This window comes from Erithacus rubecula (genome assembly GCF_903797595.1).
Source record: "Erithacus rubecula genome assembly, contig: SUPER_Z_unloc_1, whole genome shotgun sequence".
Taxonomy (NCBI): domain Eukaryota; kingdom Metazoa; phylum Chordata; class Aves; order Passeriformes; family Muscicapidae; genus Erithacus; species Erithacus rubecula.
Window position 1 is genome coordinate 5,309,402 of NW_027635590.1, and position 19,238 is coordinate 5,328,639.

General features: G+C 45.6%; 1 protein-coding gene across 10 annotated transcripts in view; it reads left to right on the plus strand.

The window, feature by feature from the left end:
- ELAVL2 (ELAV like RNA binding protein 2) overlaps nucleotides 1-19,238 on the plus strand; it is a 107,260-nt gene that overhangs the window by 18,906 nt on the left and 69,116 nt on the right. For 2 of the 10 annotated variants that reach the window (XM_079330800.1, XM_079330797.1), the window contains exon 1: nucleotides 3,958-3,998. The exons of 3 other annotated variants lie outside the window; for them this stretch is intronic. The gene's annotated coding sequence lies outside the window, so the exon portion shown is untranslated. Of the gene's footprint in view, nucleotides 1-1,219; nucleotides 1,313-2,047; nucleotides 2,061-3,939; nucleotides 3,999-19,238 lie in introns of those variants that run through there. 5 more of the 10 variants (XM_079330796.1, XM_079330799.1, XM_079330802.1 and 2 more) reach the window with 5 other exon arrangements.

The window sequence follows — 19,238 nt, forward strand, 5'->3', positions numbered from 1 at the left end:
GCTGAAAAAGTGTAAACCTTTCTGAATACTTATGCTGCCTAAAGCACAATTTATACATACATCCACAAACTGTGTCTGAATAGACATCACTTCATGTAGGAATTCTGTATAAACAGCTTTGAGAAAGTAGCCACCCCCACCCCGTTCTTTATTCTGTCCTTGGAGCCAGTAGTTGGGTACTTGTTCCACCAGGGAGTTACCTTCTTTTACGGAATGCTGTTCATTTAAAACGCTGGTGATACATTGTTAACGATCAGATTGTGTGTTCTAGAAAAAGCATTGGATGCATTAAGCATAGAACTAATTGTGTAAAATGTAAAATCAGTGCCTGTATAACTCTCAGTTGTTGTCACAGTGGTAGGATAGGGAGATCATAAGAAACAAATGATACACAATTCATTGTATTAATAATTTATAAACAGGCAGGGACACTCTCATTGAAACGCTATGTCTCCATTTCTGCCTCTATGCTTTGCTATTGGAAATACATGACACACACTTGTGTTACAGAAGAAAAGCCACATCTAGGAAGCACTTCTGCTTCTGAAAAGAAATTATCAAGTGCAGTGAAGGTCAAAGTGTAGAAAGGCACGCTTCAGAATACCATGCATGATTGTTCCGATAACACCTTCTTCTTTGCAAACATTTGTTTGCTCTGCAAGATGGGAATTGATTACATCATGAATAAAAGCTTGCTTCTTCCTTTCCTTCCTCTCGGAATGTTTGTTAGCAGTATTTTAATATATCGTTATTTAACACACGTTCTTATATCCACTCCCAGAAGGGCAAATGGCAAGAGCAGTCCCTGGCGGATAATAACAAACTTGGCATACGTGCGGGAAAAACGGGCGGACGGGGGGCATTAAAAAAAGAAAGGAACAAAACCGAAAAAGCCGAAACAAAGCTAAATTAAAAAGGAAAAAAAAAAACAAAACAAAAAAAAACTGCTTGCGAAGGAGTGGTGGCCCCGCGAGCCGACCGCCCCGGGTGCGTGGTGCTGCACCGCCCCGCTGCCAGCGTGGCTGCGCGGCCGGCAGCGGCGCCCGTCCCGGCGGGGCGCGCTGGGAGCAGCCGCCGCTCCGCGCCGGGCCCGCCCGCCTGCGCGCGCCGAGGCGGCCCCGCGCGGCGCAGCGCACGCTGCAGCGCGGCGCCATGCGCCCTGTCGGAGTGGCGGCCCGCGCGGCCAATGGGCGGCCGCCGCCTCGCCGGGGGCGGGGCCAGTGGGCGGCGGCCGGGCCAATGTGGGCGCGCGGCGCCGCCAGCAGCCTGCGTTGCGCCGGGGTGCGGGGACGCTGCCGCGCGTGGCGCCGGGGTAGGCGTGGGGCGGCTGCCGCGCGGGGGGCGGGCGCGGACAGACGGACGCGGGACGGGACGCGACCGACTCTGGACGGACACACGCCCCCCGCCGCGCCCCCGCGGCCGCGCCGCCGGGCGCGGCACGCAGACGCGCGCGCCCCGGCGCGGCGGCGGGCAGGAGCCGGGCGGCGGGGCTGCTATAAATCTGCGGAGCGGTCCGCCTCCCTGCGAGGCACGGCGCGGCGCGGCACCGCACCGCACGGCGTCCCCCCCTACCCCCCCGCGACCCCCCGCGCACTCCGCGATGCTGCAGTTGGCTCGGGTGGCGAGCCGCTAGGAAGTGACCAGCAGGGAGGAAGGGGGGGAGAGAGAGAACGTCTTTAAAATCGCCCTTCCATCCTTCTTTTCTTTGTTCCTTCATTTCTCCCTCCCCTCTTTTTGTTCCATTGGGTTGCGAAAGGAGGGTCGTCCTGTCACTCTCTGCGTTTTGAGTTCTCCCGTTTTCATTTTTTAATTTCTTTTTTTATTTTTCCGCCCTAGTGTCGGACTGTTGGGGGTGGGGGAGGGAAAGGATTTTTTTGGTTTTGTTTTGTTTTTTGTTTGTTCCTTTTTATAACTGTCAGCAATTTAGCTCTTGTCAGTTATCTTGAGAGAATTATCCATCTGCCTCTTACTCCTTACCGGCAGAACTGCACCGTTACTTTTTTTTTTTTTTTTTTTTTTTTTTTTTTTTTTTTTTTTTTACATAAGCCGACGAGAGGAAGGTAAGTTATAGCTTGATTCTTTCCATTATTGTACGTGTGCGATCGGGTCCACGCGATCCATTCCAGAGGTGCATGCCTTGCGGAATTGTGCTGATCACCTGCGTTTGCTCCGTGTCGGCGCGGTTCGTGCCGGCGGCGCTGAGTGAGGCAGTTCGGGGCCGTGGCAGCGTGCCCGCCCAGCTGAGTTGCTGCAAGTGTTCGCAGCGTGGGGAGGGCAGCCGCTGAGACCCGGGGCCCGCACCGCGCCCACTCAGGACGGCGTGCGCATCCCTACCTGGGCTGGCCCAGCCGCAAAGTTCCCGGCGTGATCGCGCCCGTTCAGCTCCGGATACGTCTCCTTGCGGGGAGTATCCGAGGGGACGGACCCGCACTGCGCGGGTGGAGGGAGACGGTATCACTTTGAGGAGATAAAGTCGCGTTTCCAGATTAGCCGGGATAAGGCTCTCCGTGCCTAATTGCATTAGCCGCACGGCGTTCCGTGGCTCCCTGCGGGGCTGGGAGGCGACTGCGTGCCACGGTGCACAAAGACGCGGTCGGCCGTATTGTCAGCGGGTGGGGAGGGCCGACGGCGGGGTCAGGAGAGCCCCTGAGCTTTCCCGGACAGAAATCTATCACCATCGGGCGGGGTGGAGCCGTGTCTTTTCGTGGGGATGAGTAACCCGCCGCGGGAGGGGACCCGTCCCTTTGTTCGGGGTGTCGGGGCACTGCGCGGCGGTGCACGGGCAGCGTGGGCGGGGCGGCCCCGATCTCTGTCCGTGGTCCTACCGGGGCGGCGGCGGATGCGGACAGCGGTCACCGGTGTGCGCGGGGAAAGTTTGCGTCCGGCAGCCGCGGCAGACAATCTGGCGGGGCTCCGGGCAAAGGGACGGACGAGGCGTCCCATCCTCGGGCGCATCTCCCGTCTTCTCGCCCTCCGTCCCTGCGGCGGTGGGAGGGTCTGGGCAGGAGGAGGGGGCGGCGATGGTAAATGCTGGCGCTGCAGCCTGCGCTACCGCCAAATACCGACCCCGAGCACTGCCATTGTTGTTTAATTTATGCTGCCGCCAGCACGTCACACAGTACCCATCTATTTCACGTACGAAAATAATTGATGTGATATCTACATGAGCGAGGCAAATGGATAGTTCAACCTCAACTCGTTTCCGAGGACCGGCTGTGAGTCGGTGTGTTTTGATTAGTCGTTGGAGCGCTGGGAGGGCGGGGGACACACCAAACCATGCACTCCCGCGAGGACGGGACCCCGCCGCCCCTCTACCCACGACACCTCTGTGGGCGCTCGCTGGAGCGCTACCTGCGGAACGAGCCGCCCGCAAGAGCGTAGTCTCGGTGCTTGCGGGGGGCGAGGAGGGGTCCCCTCACCGTCGGACGCCTCCAGGAAACGGGACGGCGCTGTCGGAGCGGCTACTGCCCATCGCGGGGGGGGGGGGGGGGGCACGAAGCGCTCGCTATCGCTGCGCCCCTTCGGGCGGGAGGCTTGGGGGCTCGTCCGCCCCGCAGAGCCGTTTCCGGATAGTAGGCAGCGTGCAGCCTCCGGGGCTCGACACTTTGCAGGGAAAGATGGCCAGTCGGAGAGCCTTAGGGAGATGAGCAAGCACTGTGGTGCACTACCTCTGACCCCACTGGGGACAGGGAAGGCAAACTCCCGCCCCATGCTGATCAGCAGACTCCGTTGCCGCGCTCTCCCGGGCGCTCGAAGGTGCTCGGCGGCGGTCGCGCAGTAGGGCCCGCCCGGCCTTGGCTCCGCCAAGTGCCCGCATTCCCGGGGGCGCGGCCCCGCGGGCACGGGGCTTCTTGAGTGGCCGCCGGCAGCGTCACTCAGGCGGTGCCCACGGGGGCGGGCTGTGGGGGCCTTTATCTGTCCGTCACCGGACGGCTCCGGTCTATTGACGCCGGGGCCAGTGCGGGACGGTGGGGTGGCGGGAGCGGCAAGGCCATCAGGTGAGGCGGCTGCGGGGTGCTGCGCCGCTCCCTCGGGTAGCGGACACCTTTTCCCCCACCCTGCTCCTAGCCTCAGACGGCAGCAGCAGTAAGCACGCTCTGCCAATCTCGCCGCTCCTACAGGACAGCGAGCAAACGAACTGCCGGTCCCGGGCTGCTGAAAAAAAGGCGGGTCGAGGGTCTGGGAGCGGAGACGGGGCTTTCGGGGAACCATGCGGTCTTGGCAGAGGCGCGCCGGGACGGCGGGTTCGCCCCGGAGCAGGAGTGGAGGAGAGCTGGAGCCGGAGCGGGGCTGTAGCCCGCGCGGGGAGCACGGCGGGAAGGCGGGGCGGCCTGGGCGAGGGGCCGCCGGCGCATGGCCCGGGTACCCCCCACCGCAGGGTAAAGGTAAATCGAGGCGTGCGCGGAGACCTTCACCGGCCTCTACTGCTGTAAGTGACCGGTGGCTTTCCGCCGCTACCTGCTTGTTGCGGTCTTGGGTCAAAACTCTAACACAGTGGTGGTATTCGATCAAGAGGTGCTTCTTTTTTTTTTTTTTTTTTTCTGCGATCGGTTACTTCAGTCCCTTCCCACTGTCTCGTAGTAGATGAGTTTAATCACTTCTTGCTTTAATCTCTGGGTTTTTCTGACTGTTTCCTTTGCCCCGCTTCCCCCCCGCCCTTTAATTAGGCTGTTAAACACTTGTCCTCCGGACAAAGCACTGTTCAGTAAAACTCCTTGTCTAATCAGCACCGTCCCTCTGAATGACTTTCACCCCACCTATCTCCCTAGTCTGGCCCTTCCGCTCGAGCGTCGCTCCCGTTGTCCCCGCAAGCGGCGGCAGCTTTCCTTTCTTGTTGGCGTCTGACTTTGCTCTAAGCGGAGCGCTCTTGCCCAGCGCAGTGCGCCCGCCGCCCCCCGAGCGCGCCGTCCGGCCCGGCGGAGCCGCGGGGAGCGGAGGGCCGCTGCTGGAAGGCGCGGGGCGGTGGCTGCCCGCCGCACCTGCGGGGCACGCAGGGAGCCGAGCCGCGCCCGCGGGCGGGGCTGCGTGGCCGGCAGCAGCGCTCCCTCCTATGGAAAAGGTGCGGCGGCCCTGGCGGAGCACGCGGTCCTGCCTGGTGCCGGCCTTCTCCCCCCGCGCCCCGCGGCAGGCGGTGCGGAGGTCCCGCCCTGCGAGTGGGCCCTGCTGGGCTGGGGGGTTCCCGCGCTGGAAAGGACAGCCGGGGCTGGGGAGCTGGCGACGAGACGGTGCTCGGCTCAAGTGCTTAGTTTTATTTCGGGGGTTCCTTCGTGCTGGGTAGCCGAGTGTTGCGCCGACGTGGCGCGTCCGCGCTTGGTGAGGCTGAGGGGACGCCACCCCGTCATCCCTGCCTCTTTCACGGAGCGTCGCCGAGGTTCGGTGCATTACCTGCCTTTTCAGGCTGCCCTGCCGCGGAAAAGAAAAATTCCCATTCTTGCCTTGAGTGCGTGGAGGGAGTTGATTTTGCCGCAGCTGCGTAATGCTGATAGTGAGGAATCTTGGAGCAGGTAGGCAGGTCGGTACCCCTTTCACCTCGTTAGGCTCTCGGTAGCGTCTGTTGAAGTTCAGCTGTTACTTGTTAGAACTGGAAAATTGGTAGTTACTGAGAAAATCCAGAAACCACGCAAAACGCGCTAGAAAACTTGTGTATATAAAATAGTCTTTGAAGTTTGTTTAATTGAAGTCTCTGAGATTAGAAATTGTTGCCATAATTTTAAGTTTTGAAGACAGCCTCGGTTGATAAAGTTCAGTAGCCCTGTAGGACTTACGTGTCTTGTGTTCTTACAAGCGATATTGGAAAAAATTGTAACACCTAATGACTTGAGTATTTCAGGATGTGTGTATTTTCATAAAAAGTAATAGGTTTCCAATTTTTTATGCTGAAAAACTCTATGCCATTTGACTTTGATGGCAGTTTTGTTAAATAAAACTGAGGGAGCCTGGAAGGTGTTCCACTATGTGGGGTTGAGGAAGCACAATGGTATTACATCTTCCGTTTTGCTTTTTGACTTCCATGAATTCTGAGCCCTGAAGTTATACTCAGTTTTTTTTCATCTCTTTTTCTCTGATCTTTCAGAAATATTATATTAGGGATGATAGCTCTAGCAGTGGACTTTGTGCTTCATTTATAGTGATTATACAGAAATAATTTTGTTAGTGAATATAAAATTGGCAATTCTGTATACACCCTGTACAACAGAATATTGCTTAATTGGAGAGAAACGTAGATTTTAGAAGGTTTTGCCATGATATATTATTGAACATTTTTAACTACAGATACATAACAGTGACCTTGAAACTGCTAAGGAATTTTATCAGATGTCTTCAAATCTCACTAAGCACATCTTTAATGGCCCTTTCAGATGTCTTTTGGATGTACCCACTCTGATATTTCTGCGTCAGCACTAGATATATTTATTTTGTGTCTTTATTCTGGTGGAGCGGTTGATCTTTTCCATATGCAGTGAAGATTTTTTAATTGCTTTAGCCCTTGCGGGGGATGTGTCTTAAATATGTTCATATTTATATAAATATCTTCCTAATATTAGGGTAATCATGCTAGTGTAATGTTTCTGCAAGTAAATTTATTGTGACTTTACCATATTAATGTGACATTGATTTTTATTCTTTTTCCTGCATTCCTTTTAAATGATTTTTTTTTTTTATGGAAGGGAAAGATTTACTTGCATTTTCAGCAGTTGTGAACTAGCACATTTAAGGCTGAGCTACGTGATCTATGTAAAAAAAAAAACCAAAAAAACAAAAAGCAGAGAACAAAACCAAGACAAAAAAGCTTGCAGAGTATGTCCCAGGTTTCTAGATGACAATATTCAAACTACAGTGAAGGCCCAAGCTGAATTCTATTAAAGTTCTTGTAATACTGAGATAGAATTTTTGAGAGACAAACCTGAACTTGATTTAGATGGGGACTAGGTAAGAAATAGGTGACATGATTTACTGTTCTAAAAGCCCAAGGAGTAATTCAGCTTTCTCATGCATCTTTAAATAAGTCAGTGCCCCTGCAGATGTAGACTTTGCAGTTAAAAATAGTGCAAGGATGCAAGCACAAGCTTTTGTCTAGTAACAGTGATGCAGAAATGCTGCTTTATAGGTAGAACTTTGTCTTACAACGTAATGACTTTTGATTATATTTGTGGCCAATGATGTTCTTCTTAGCAATAAAACAGATTGTGAGCTAATGGATAAACAATTTGTGATGAATATACATTTCAGTATTGGTTTAATGCCATCTTCACTTCTGCTGAAATGTTTTTCTAATAGATGCTGGTGTCTGTAGAGGACAGTGAGTGTTACCAGCTGTTGCTAACATTTGAAAAGTGTAAGAGAATGTTGCTTTAGGGCACAGAGATTTTTTTCTGACAGCCTCCAAATCAATTGAAAAATCATGACACTGTCCAGCAGGATTAGCTGATGGTGTTTTGAGTTTTGACACATGTAGTTCCATTTCTGAAAGAAGCCGCTGCGTGTTTTTTTGATCTTGCCTGTGTAAAATCTGTCTACTTTTATGCACTCAGAAGGATTAGTTCTGGAGAAGCTAGCATAAGACAATTTGTAAGTTTTAGCTACTACAGCTGGTGGGCCAGATCAAGATGTTTTGTTGCCTAATCCATGCTGAAATTCGGAAAGTCATGCTGAGTCTCTGGTGGCTAAATAACATGAGTAGCTTCTTGATTCCCAATGAAACTCTGATAAACTGCCAGTACTGAGCTAGCTGCTTTTGCTCAGTAAGAATTGTTTTTTATTTGTAGGGTCTCCTTGCATCTGATGCTTACAGAACCATTAAATGCAGAGCTAAATCTGACAGAATCTGTGGTAAGAGATCTAATTGCTAGTTGTTGGTCGTCATTGTATTTGGAAGAGCATGTATTGCACGTGGACTTGCTGACATAGAGCTCCGCAGCAGGTACATATTGGAAAGATGACCTCAGTGAAACACTTGGCTTTAGTACTCAGTGTTTTTATATGGACTGCAGATTTTCAGCTTTAAAACCAAGCAAAAGAGAAACACCTCATGGCAGAAATCTTAAGTATCCTTTTTCAGAAACTTACTTAAAAATTCTAATGCCATGTTAAGTTTTTGAAGTAGCTCACAGTCTAAATTAGACTTGGCTGGTGAAATATGTGGAATTTTAAGAGCACTAATTACATAATGTGGGAAATTGTAATGGGAAGGTCTTTCATATGTTTGAAAATTGTGAATTGGAAACAAGCTGAAGTTTTCCAGATGGAGATTAAACTTCTGTCACCCTGTTTTCTGTTCTGTGTGAGCCTTGTGGTACTCCTTACTTAAGCAACAGGGGTTTTAATTTGTTTTGGTAGTCCTAGTAAGCCCCAGTATAACAAGGGTTTGAAAAAAGCTTTGGTTTCTTGATGAAAGTTGGGGTGAGAGTTAGGTGTTTAAATGTGCTGGTAGTGAGCATGCCAGCTGAAGATCAGAATGAGAAGAATTTTAAGCAGTCTTGAACTTCACGTAAAATATTGGTGATTCCTATTCTTCATTCCCTCATGCAGTCTTGATATTGCTTAAATAGTCCAGCTGCTGATCAGAAACGGCAGAGATTCTTAGACTAGATGAAGCTGTAAAGCGTTGTAAGCATGAGTAGCTTGGTTTTCTGCAGTTAGCATAAAACCTGATATATTCCTATAAACTCACAGTAGCTGCCCAAATGATGCAGAAGCTAGAAAATACTGAGGTGATGGAAACTTAAAATCGTGTTAGGGACATAAGATACTTTACTTCTTCAGGTGAGTGTGGAGTATAGGTAGAAAGAAAGCACTATACAGTGGAGAGTAACTGAATCACCATAACATGCTGTAAAATGTGTGCATGTGCAGACTTGTGAATACTTACTACCCAAGTACTGGCAAAAGAGGGAACACTTTAACATTTAAGTACCGTGCAAGACAGTCTACACAGAGGTAGAAAAGAGTACTCAGGGTGTCCTGGAATATTCACTTAATGTGTTGAGCAGCCTCTCTGTAGGTTTGTGCTAGCTGCATTTGCTCTCAGACTGCTCCATATGAGTTTGTTTAGCTAAGTCCTTGCTCAAATTTAGCTGGATAAGCTTTATGTATTTGTATGGAATGAAACTGCCATTGAATGATCACTTGAGTACTGATGTTCTTCTGTATCTTAAATCTAGACGTCAGAAAGAAGTTGGTAGGATTTGTTTTCCAGTTTTACAGGATGAACAGAATTTTTCTTGGAAATTCAAATAAGTATATATAGGAAAATGCCTTAGTCATTTTCTCTTACAAGGGTTGAGAGGAGGAGATTCAGCCATGGTAGGGGAAAGGTAATGTATATTAAACTTCTCTACCAGTAGTGTTCCTGCTGATTGTATTTTACAATACTGTTATTACATGCTTTTTAAGTAGTAGGATTATGTATTAGAATGGATGGTTGGAGTCATCTTTCCACTCTGTGGTTTTTTTAATTGTTGTTTATTATTTCTTTTGATAAAAATTTGTGTAATATTACCTGGAGGAGGGTAGAGGAGGACTCAGGTCAGAAGGCAGTTTGGATACTCTATGCCATTTTCAGCTAGGTGCATTGGCATGATAAGGTAGGGATTTCAGTTGTGTTTGTAGGTATTTAGGCTGCACCTATGTGTCATGGGCCATACACGTTTGAAATGGGCTTTTTGGGCTGGCTTTGTCTCTAATTTCTAAACGAATAGTAATTATGCATTTATGGTACCTGAGTTTTTTAGGCAAAAATGTGCTTTTTAGAGTCCTGAGCTTAGACCTGTCTCTCTATATACTAGGATTTGGACAGTCAGCCTTGGTGTCCAAGAGGCTGTTCCTGTGTTATGATATGAAAAGCTTTCTGTTAGCATACCTTAATGTAAAGAAAATTGGCTAAAGATATCGTGGTAGTGTGTGTTGTTATTAATGTAACTGTAAAGTGCCTTCAAGATAATGGTTTCCTGATTTAGACTTGATGTGGTGGATATCAAAATATGTGAGTTAATATCTGAACACTAGAAAAAGGTCAAGAGTTTGTCAGCCTACTGTTCAATCTTGGCCTTGTAAGCTTACCACTTCTAGTTTTGTGTTTGTGGCATGTGATTTTTAGTTTCAGTACCAAAGCAGAGAACTTATCCAAATCTTACTTGTGATTAACTTTTCTGAAGATATTCTTGAAGTTATGATCTTAACCCTTATATGCTATGGGAACAGCTATGCCTGGACTTGAGCAGCATCTCAAGAGAAAGTGGTGTTGCTGAATGGCAACACCACTGATAGTTCATCAAGGACAAGTGGGGCAAAAATATGCTTGTTTATCTACAGAAGTAGTTGAGGCTCCTTGCACCACTGCTCCTGGTGACCTTGTGAGAAGTGTGTGCAAAGTGGTGAGGAGGAGTAGAATTTGTTGCCATAGATCTCTGGTCTAGTAAGGTGTGTTTCCCTTTAGAGAAAGAGATAGATGCAGGAGAGAATAGGTATTGTGTCTATCTGTCTAGGCAGAGGAAAAGATTGTTAATGCAGTATTTAAGTTTCTGAAGTTGCTTTGAGTATATGCCTACATGCCCATTGCACTGAAATGGGCAATGTACTGCAGTAATGGTAGCATGCATGCTATGTTTATTTCCATTTTATTTTTGTAATAAAGTCTTTTTTTCAGTGCCACCCATTTTGTTTGTCCTCTTGAAATGCTGGAAAATGAATGCTGTGACCTCTGTATTTATCTATTAGCATTAAATTTCATATGATTAACCTAGCCTGGTTTAAAGAGCAGAGCAAGATCTTGGGATTTAGTTAAATTTTCTGTGTCTGCTGTTTATCTTGAGTCTTAATCCATCAAGCATAACTGAGGTGATCATTTACTGGCTGCATATCGTTTTAAGAAAGGCTTTTAAATATTTAAAATTGAAGTCTTAAAGTCTAGTACCTGCTATAATTGTAATCAAGAATATTATTTTTACCTCTAGTAACATGTGTAGAAATCTCATCAAACATCCTGGTGTGGTTCATTTCTACCCAAAAAAACAATTAGAAGCTGCTTTCTGTTTTCAAAAGAGGGACAACTAAAGTCATAACTCTAAAACACCATATGCTGCTTGTAACAGACTATGCCTGTATTGCATGCATGCAGTAGAGATTATTGTATTTATGAGTTTGACTTTTTAAATTTTATGCGCTTGTGCCTTGAGCTACAAGCCCAAAGTGAGGTCCTGACCTAAAACTGCTGTTGCTAATCTGGCCAGAGCACCTATTCTGAAGGGAGCTGGAAAACTGCTGACAGGGTGAATTGCATGGAGTGAAGAAGACTGTAGAAGCTGCTTTTGCATTCAGATAGTTAAACTGTGAAACTTGGCATAGCAGTAGCACTTGCCTTGGACTGGATTCATGGTTGAGATGTTGGTAGGCAAGATGAGAATTACAGCCTCATTAACCAGCTGAGTAGCTGATTTTTTTCTATAACAGTTGAGCAAACTGAAAGAAAATCAAATGGAGTCATGCTTGTCTTTTGCTAAAGGCTATTTTTACAAGAAAAGTGGTTCTTGTAATGAAAATCCTCTGAACCAGTGCAGCTGGTTCAATATAAATATAAAGCAGCCATCGTGGTGGAGATCAGTGTTGGTGGGTTTTGGTTTTTTTTTTTTTTTTTTTTTTGGTCATACCTCTGGTGATCAAGAATCTCTTCTCTGCTGAAGTGATAACCGGGCTGTTGGTTTTCTTGTTTTTGTGTGGAAGGTTTAATGTACAACTCAGATGTGGTATAACACAGGTGAAAAGCTTTGAGCAGCCTAATCTAGTGAAGATACTACTGCTGATGGCACAGGTGTTGGAACTAGGTGAATTGAAGATTACTTCCAATCCAGACCTGATAAAACCTGATTTTCTTTTGTGGATATAGGGGTTTTTTTTAATCTTTATTATTATGATGTGTTGTGTAACTAGGTTGCAGTAAGGATTAATTGTTTAGAAACATTTTTAGGTCTTCTGAAATGAGGAATGTCAATGCTTCTGAAGAAATGCTAAGTCAAATTGCCTGTCCTTGGAGTTAATTGCATAGAATGATGGAATGCATCAAGTTTCCTGCTTGAAGCAATGCATGAGAACAGAAAATGAGTTAGTAGTTTTTGTAGAAGTTTCTTTTTTTTTTAAACTTAAAATAACTGTGCTGTGTCAGATTTAGCTTACACTGCTGCATATCAATCCTGAGTAGTCTGTGTGTACTGAGTGTCCAAGATCAGGGACCTAGATTTGTGGCTGCTGGTACTAGTTGCTCAGTTGCTAAAATACAGAAAATTAATGACCATCTAATTGTAGCTATCTTCCTCCTCCTGTTTTATAAATTGGGTTGACTTGTCCTTTTACAATTTGATTTATGTATCTTATCATGATTGCTTGACCTAAGATGGCTGTGTTTTTATCTCAAAAAATCTGATTGTCAGGCTGTTAGGAAGTACCATAGACATGTGGTTATTCACATGTTCTGTCCAAATTAGGATAACTGAGTAAACTGCTATCAAATGCTGTACATGCAGGCAGGATTTCAGATTGACCTACACAAAAGGATGTGAAATGGTATGCTCAGGAACAGCATGATACTGCTTGGGCAGCTTCGAACCCTTGAGTATTAGTGGTACATGTTTGCCATTTGTGATGTGCATAGACTGCAGAGTTAATTAATCCTCCTTAGAAAAATATGGAAATGGTACAGCTGGATTAATAGCCTCAGTTTAATGAAACATGAGAAGTGTAAGAGATGGAGGTACCTTTTGTATCTCAGTGCAATACGAATAGTTTGAGTGATGCCCAGATTTTGCTTGTTACCCAAAAAATCATGAATTTGTAAAGCTAATCAGCCTCCTGGTCTGTTTAAGGTATGCTTGACTCAATGTAACTTCTAATGCTGCTTGAAAACTCAGCAGATCTGGCAGGGATGCCAGCAGGACTAGCCCTCAGAAAGCCCTGAGCCCTGGCTCAGGCATGGCAGAGTTTGAGTCTTGTCTAAAAAAAAAGAAACAAGCTCAGCTGTGATTGAACTACAAACACCAGTACAGTATGAAATGACTGCTCTTACGAGGGCATTTCAAGGTGTAATTCAGTCATTTGCACAGTTTTAATAATTCTAACACTGCTTTGGCACACTTCTAGTCCTTCAGTCTTGAGGTATTTGGGATAGTAATTGGACAAATAAAACTGTTTGCTACTATATGCTGCCCTTAAGAGTCTACTTAGTGCTGACTGATTATATGCTCTTTCTCAACAAACTTTCATTAATGGTGGTAGACCCAAATGTTTACTAATTCTTAGGGGTATGACACTGTTCTTTTGAGAGAAAATAATATATTATTAAATGATTATTAATTTAAATTAATAAATGCCTGACCTTGTTTTCCTGGTGAGGATCAGCTTAGAGGTACACATATTTTAATTTTAAAGTAATCCTAAGAGCCCTCTGGGAGCTAAAATGTACTTTTGAATGAACCACTTGAGAGCAGTGGCTGTCAGAAAGCTTTTCTGAAAATCCTTGAGGGAATTTCATCACACAGTTAGTGAGATATTAGTGATGGCCTCTCTGTATAAGAGGTGAGCTATAACAAGCAAGTTACTGGCCAACAGTGGCCCAGTCTGTGTAAAGTAGAAGATATTCAAAGTGGTTGCTTGTGTAACAGTTTAAATGTGAGGCTTGCTGCCTTTTTTGCTTTGTTTTTTTATTTTTATTTTGGTTTTTTTGAGAATATTGTTTCAGATGACAACGGGTGTTTTGGACACACCTCTGGGAGAGCACATCTGAGTTTTGGCCGTGTTTGGACTTTTCAGAGACAGGCTGTATGGTGTCCTGTGGATCAGGGTGTCTTGGTGTGGGTAATAACTGTCTTTGCTTGTTAGAAAGTTGGTAGAGTAGGAGAGGAAATGTTGCTTAAAAGGAGATGAAAAGTTGGAAGGTGTAGCTAATGAGTCAGGAGATGGAAAATGGCTGTAAAGATTGAAGTAAGCCTGTTCATTGCCAGTATCAGTCTTTATTTTATGGTGTGTTAGACTTTAATATCCCTGTTTATCCACATGTAACTTCTGCATTTCCAGCTTCCTTGTTTCTGGCCATGGTATTATGTAGTTAAATGGTAACTTAGAGGGGAGGCACAGGACTAGGTACATATATGTGCTTTTATGCAGTGGGACCTTCTGTATAACAACTAAAAACTTGGTCTTAAACTGCTTTTGACAATGATGCTTCTGTCACATAGTTCTGTGTCCAGTTATGAACTGGTCGTGTGAAAGGTGTGTGGCTTTGCCAGTGAACAGTGTGACCACAACTTGTTTGTGTGAACAGGACCTTATTTGCTATCCATTGTTTTGTTATACATTGATATATTATACTGAATGATCTCAGGAGGACTAAGGTGCAGAGATACAGTAAGGAACTCTTTACCATGAAAGGAAGTGATAGCAGAGGGTAAGGATTGCAAGTAGTTAAGGTATTGCTTCTGCTTCATGTATTTTAATAGTAGCTGACTGCCCTTTATCTGTGTTTACTCACTTTGGTTCAAAATTATTTAACTTGAAATATGATATAGACAATTGTCTTAAACTTTGGAGGTGGGAAGGAATGTGGTGGAATGTGTGCTTAAGCAGCTTATGCCAGTGTCTTCTGCAGAATAAATAGCAGTGGTTCATGAAAACCCTACCTGGAGGGTTATGGAGGGTTTGAAAACATGACTGAGCATGAAGTTGTTCTTGAACTTTGCCTTCATGTGTTCTTCCCTATCTGCTGTCCTATGAGTGAAGTAATGTGAGTGGCCTCTAAAAGCACTGAAAAATAAGGATCATAGAATGGTTGGGTTAGAAGGGGACCTTTAGGTCACATATTCCAACTCCCCTGCAAAGAGGAGGGGCATCTTCAGTTTTCTCTGAGTGCCATTTAATCTGACCCTGAGTTATTTCCAGGTATGAGGCATCTATGACCTCTGCAAGCAGCCTGCTACAATGTTCTGTCCATCCCTAGGTGTCAGCCACACTGAACAGCTTGGTATTAAAAATCTGGGCTTGCACTTCCAGTGCATTCTATCTCATGGCCATTTTTCCTGTGTTTGGACTGTCTGTGCAGATCAAATCCGCCAAAGTTACTGTCTTCTGTAGTCATGCTACATCTTAAAATGTATGTTAAGGTGAACAAGAAATTTTTTTCCTTAAATTGGAGGACTTAAGTGGATCTAAAGCTGCTTGTGGGGGACTTCTAGAAACTAGTGTTGCCTCAGAGGACTGTAATCGATGGCGCAGGTTCTAGTTAGAGGCCTGTTCCTAGTCCTGTCTCCCAAGGTCCAATACTGGGCCCAGGCATGTTTAACTTACCCATCAGTGACTTGGAGGAGGGGACAGTGACCTCCTCAGCAATTTCACTGACAACACACAGCTGGGAGCAGTGGCTGATACCCCAGAGGAATGTGCTGCCCTTCAGAAGGACCTCAACAGGCTGGAGAGAAGGGCAGGGAGGAACCTTCTGAAATCCAGCAAAGGCAAATGCAGGGTCCTGCACGTGGGGAGGAACAGCCCCAGGCACCAGCACAGGCTGGGGTGACCTGCTGGAAAGCAGCTCTGTGGAGAAGGAGCTGGGGGTCCTGGTGGACAACAAGCTCCCCATGAGCCAGCAGTGTGCCCTGGTGGCCAAGAAGGCCAGTGACATCCTGGGCTGCATTGAGGAGCAGTGCCAGCAGGTCAAGGAAGGGATCCTGCCCCTCTGCTCAGCCCTGGTGAGGCATCACCTGGAATGCTGTGTCCTGTTCTGGGCTCCTCAGTGCAAGAGAGACATGGAGCTTTGGAGCAGATCCAGTGGAGGGCAACAAAGAGGATTAAGGGAGTGGAGCATCTTTCTTATGAGGAAAGGCTGAGGGAGCTGGGCCTGTTCAGCCTCCAGAAGAGGCAGCTGAGGGGGAACCCCATCAATGTCTGTGAGTACCTGAAAGGAGGGTCAAGAGATCAGAGCCAGGTTGTGGTGCACAGCAGTAGGATGAGAGGCAAAGGGCAGAAATCAATGCACAGCACGTTCCACCTCAGTAAGATCTTCTTTACTGTGCACTGCACACTGGAACAGGCTGTACAGAGAAGTTAGAGTCTCCCTCACGGATATTCTCAAATTGTCTGGGTACAGTCCTGTGCAGTGGTGCTCTAGGATGAAGCTACTAGAGCAGGGAGGTTGGACAAAGTGACCGGCCCAGCCTCACCTGTCCTTTGATTCACATCAATTAATGTTTTGGCCCAACAGGTTAAGTGGCAAAATCTTGTTTTCTCTACATTTCTGATTCCCACTTTTCTCAGGAGAAGTCTTAGTGCTCAGGATTTAATCCTGAGAGTCATTGTGATGCATTGGAGTGACCAAACACAGATGGTGTGGCTAGCAAGTATCCAACTGTGCAGATATAATGTGGGAGTGATGAAGAAACTTGCTCTGTCTGTGCAAGCTGCTGAATCCAGTCGTGAATAAGTACAAATGAAACTTGAGAAGCCAGGATAGAGACTGATATTGTAGGCAAAGGTAAAATTCCAGTTGTGTAGTAGTCAGATGAAACTCTTGCATGTCCTTAGTTATTGCTTCTTCTGTGACTAAATGTTGAGGTTCTGGCACAGAGGCTCCTCGTTTAAATATAGGGGAGATCTTCAATCTCATCCTCTCCAAGTAACATCAAGAAGGAATTGTATAAAAGGAGTACTTAATCACCCTCTTCTAGAGAAGCTGACAAGAATTTTTAAACATCTTTTCAGTCCAGTGAGTTGTAATAACTTCACAGCTTAATTAAAAAATCCTCAAGGTCCATTTCTGTAACAAACCAGGACAGTGTCATCAGTGTGTTAAGGGGAGTGTCACTTGGCATGCTCTTCATGGCAAGCAGCTGGCAATCTCTGTCTCTTTCTCTAAAAGCATGCTTTGTGACAGTTACCTGCAGTATACTTTCCTGGAAGTACTTTGCTGTTTTTTGATAGGAAGTGCTTATGACCTACTGTACTGTATAGGTGTAGCCAGAGCACAGCCTTTCTCTGTCAATATTTTCCTGTCTTTTAAAATACTTTTTATTATGAAACTTTCTTAAGCTAAGTGTATTCTCCCTTGAAACCTGCAGTACTACTGCTGTGTAACAGTAAAATATCATTGGAAATGTAAGAACACAGACCTATGTTTTCTTCTCTTCTTTTTCCACATGACGCGTACTTGGGCACAAAATGAATTGTGTTAACATGGGTTGTTAACACAGGTGACCCTGGGATTTTGTACATTTCTCACTCTCATTTGTGAGAAGCAGGTAGCAGGTGTTTTTCAAGTTGTCTGATTTACATGTCATACTGTCTAATCTGGAGACAGAAGTGAGACCTATGAGGACTTCAGGTAGCTGTGTTTGCTGTGGGGCCTCCTACCAGTGGGAAAATTATTGATCCTGCAGTTGTAGACTCCTCAGTTAAGTAGCAGTAAGCTACTGTTGTTCATATTAAGGTATCAGTTGTCTTCATTTTTCTGTATATATCCTCTACCAAGTTAGAAGCAAGAAGTGGATTATGCAACTGTGGTGGTGCAGTCATGTGGCTGACCTGCTGTGTGGTGCTCCCAAAAGCAGAGGTGGCCTCTTGTGAATAATTGTGGCTGGTTTTGGTGTGTGTTGTTTCTCCTCCTCCAACATTTACTAAGCCAACAAGACACTGGTAAGGTTACAAATGCTAGGGACCATGGTTATGTTGCAGGACTGTTTCTACTTTGTTCTTCATGGCTCCTTGTGCACAGTGTGTTAGGTTGGAAAGCCGTATTCCATGTGAACAATAAGAGTGCATTGAAGTATCAACAGAATTAAGCTCAGTGTTTGATTTGTTCCGTTTGAATTATTTGAGTCTGTTAAACAGACATATATCTATGTTTTGTGATTTGGTATTTGGTGAATTCAGGTTCTAGATACTAAACTAGAAATAATTAGGAAGATGTCTGACTCAAGTGGTATTACTGGACTGTTATCCAGTCTTTTTCCATTTTATCATTTTGCAGCAGTGTTTTATAGTTTCTCATTGTGGCATCCATCAGGACTGAGGGTGGTGATTGAAGCAAGACTACAGTCAACAGGCAAATAGTTAGAGGTACTTGGTAGCTCCAGCACTGGAGAGGTAGCTGTAACAGGGAAGCTCCAGTGTACTCAGTCTAACAGGTGCTCCAAGCAAGAGGGGATTAAGCAGATGGGTATGATGGTGACCATGGAAGTAGTTCATATAATACAGCTGTAAAACAGTGCTTTCAGGAGATGCCTGTGGGGACTGTGATGAAGAATTACGTAGGCAAAATCTGATGCGTGCAGGGGAAAAATCCTTGAAAGCCAGAACAGTGATGATGAATTTGCACAATGGATCATGCAACAGTAGCTGTTTGAGGCAGTTTCCTTCTGCTTCGGTTCATTCCCATGTGTGTTTTTGCCCTTGTTTTTATAGCTTGCATGCAGCTGTTTCTTAGCATTGAAGAATTCAGTTCTGAAGCCTCTGTAAAGGCATGTCACATCTTGTCTGTGTGTGATTGGTAGAGAGGCTGTCATAAACAGCCTTGAGGAGGTAGACTGCAGTAGAAATGTCAGAAAATAGCTGGGAAGGTATATCAACTTGATATTCAAGGAGTTGATAAAAAATTTTGAAGCATAAAGTTTTGTTTTCCAGATTTCCGTGTTAATTGGTAATTCATTGTTTGCATTGATTTCCCTAGGAAATGAAGGTTGTGTTGGCAGGGCTCTTTAGAAAGAAATGTTGCCTTGATACAGGTGTTGTGTTTACTTACCTATTTATGCTGGTAATAGTGGCAAATGTGTAAGCTTGTGGGGAAAGTGGGACTTTTAAAGAAAAAATAGGCTCTTCTCCTGAGCATAAGTGGAGTGCTTTATGTACTCTTGAGAACACGTGTTCTGTTTTTTCTAGAGTGTATTTCATCTGATAAACTGGAGAGTGGAATTGCATGTTAAGTGCAAAACTGCAAATAGGTAGTTTTTGTGGAGTCTTGTGTTTTTAATTCTTTCTGTGTTTGTGTTCGTTAATGGTGTAACACAAGTATATCCTTTGTTTTACTGTTGGTGCTTTCTCTAAGGGTCATTTTAAAGATATCAGTCCATCCACAGGATGTATGGGTGATACATGATCTTTTTATTCCAACATTCATGTGGGTTATGTCACAATGCTATTTGGAAACTTGACTAAAGATAAACACTAAACCAAAATATTACCAACAGCACCTTGGTATGAACAATAAAGTC